Source organism: Olea europaea, unplaced genomic scaffold (assembly GCF_002742605.1).
Source record: "Olea europaea var. sylvestris unplaced genomic scaffold, O_europaea_v1 scaffold4441, whole genome shotgun sequence".
In the NCBI taxonomy this organism is placed as follows: domain Eukaryota; kingdom Viridiplantae; phylum Streptophyta; class Magnoliopsida; order Lamiales; family Oleaceae; genus Olea; species Olea europaea.
The window spans coordinates 10,198-12,328 of NW_019262748.1; positions in this window are offsets into that span (position 1 = coordinate 10,198).

Below are 2,131 nucleotides of genomic sequence, written 5' to 3' on the forward strand. Positions count from 1 at the left end.
ATACTCGAACTGTTGATGCTCCTCTTGAGACTAACGTTTGGTATTCTTCCTCTGATGACGAAACTTTGACAGATCAAACAATTTCGCTCGGTATATCTTACTATTACTCGTCAAGATATGTTCCACCCTTTGACAGAGTCAAGCACCTATTTGAGTAAAATTGTTTGAAGTTGCAAATATTATTGCAGGACAATCGATTGGATAACTGGGTACTCAATTAACATTAAGAACTTTTCATACCAGTGGAGCCGAGTGAAGTGCCAGTGCTACTAATTGAGTACGAGCACATAGCTTTGCAAAGTAGATGGAGTGTTGATCAAGTGGTCCACAAAATTCTTCTAACTCTGGTTCAAATCAAATTTCAAATGGAGGAATATGCTGTTCATATTGTCAGTCAGCTTGTTGCATCTCTATTATAGTTCATTGGGTTGCTGTTGTTCGTATTTTGTGTAATCTTCATGGCACTTGTTTCCCGTGTCTCTTATTTCCGGCGACCTCATCTTTAGAGCTATGTGTGTACTCTGATGCTGATTGGATTAGTGATCCAACTGATCGTAAATCCACCAATAGTTTTTGTTTATTTTTGGGTGATTCTCTTATTTCTTGGAAAAGTAAGAAGCAAACCATTATTTCTCGGTCTTCTACCGAGGCTGAGTATCGTGCTATGGCATCCACTACTACTAAAATTATTTAGCTGCACTGGTTACTTGCAGATGTGATAATAAGAGCGCTTTTCAGATAGCTCACAACTCCATGTTTCATGATGGACAAAGCACATTGAAATCGATTGTTATCTCATTCGTCACCATCTTCAGCATGGCACTCTTACTCTACCTTTTGTTTCTTCTTCGATGCAACTAGCTGATTTTTTCACAAAATCACACCCTATTCAGCATTTTTGATTTTTTATCAACAAACTATCAATGCTTTTTACTATCACATCGTGAGTTTGAAGGGGGATGCTAGTAAAAATAGTTAGTTTTTATTTATCTTATTGTTAAAGGGTAGAATGGTAGTTTTATTTACTTGATTACGAAAAGTTTAGTCTTTTTGCTATTTTACTATTTATTCACTTGTAATCTCATTTTCCTTGTAATATGATTTTAGGCAATCATGTATTCTGCCAAGTTTGTTTGGAGCGCTAGCCTCCATTGTTGGCTTGATGGTTTCTTCTTCATTTTGCTATCACAAATTGCACAGAATGAATTCCTTAAGTTCATGGTAGTCAAAATTTATACCGACATATAAGATTCTTCTATGGCTTCCACATGCTTAAAACTTCAATTTAGTAATTTAATGATGAATCTCTAGGAATAGGGAATAATTCTAAATATGAGAAGCTGTATTTTATAATCTTCATTTGTATTTATTGAAAACAAGCTAGGAAACATAAATTCAAACATTTTAGAAAACATTATAAGCATACAAAAATTGTTAATTAGTATTTATTAAATTCAATATTTCATGATTAACAACATTCTTGGTGCAACAAATATGTGATTTATTTTTCAGCAGGTTTAATTAAAACCTTTATATTTTCTCTTGTTCTAGATCTGGACAATGCAACATATAGTTGACCATATGAAAATACAGGTTCACAAAGATGAAGTCCAACAAAATCTTGAGTTTTCCCTTTAGCTTTGTTAATAGTCATTGCAAAACAAGGACGTATGGGAAACTAAATTCTTTTAAATGGTACTGAATGTTTATCACCTTCAAGTGGAATGAACGGAATTCTAGATAAAAATACTTGTTTCCCACAATATTCTCCTATTCTAGTTTCAGCTAAAATAATATTTTGTTTAAACTTTAGTCCTAATACATCAGAGACGGAGCCAAGATTTCAATTTAGTGCGGCAAAAATTTTTAGATGCCGGACGTCGAGGTTTTGGTCATGGATTTAATAATGATAAAGAAATAAAGTAATATTGCAACAATACTAAAAAACAAAGAGCTAATTTCATATGTTAAAAATAAAAATAAAAAAGTACATATTATTACAATTTACACAAATCGAAATAACAAAAAATAAGGGAAAAAATTCAATTGAATGAATGGAAGTGGCGAAATATGAAGGGACGAAGTCACATACTCACAATTCACAAAGGGTTGAAATGAATGAATGGGTATG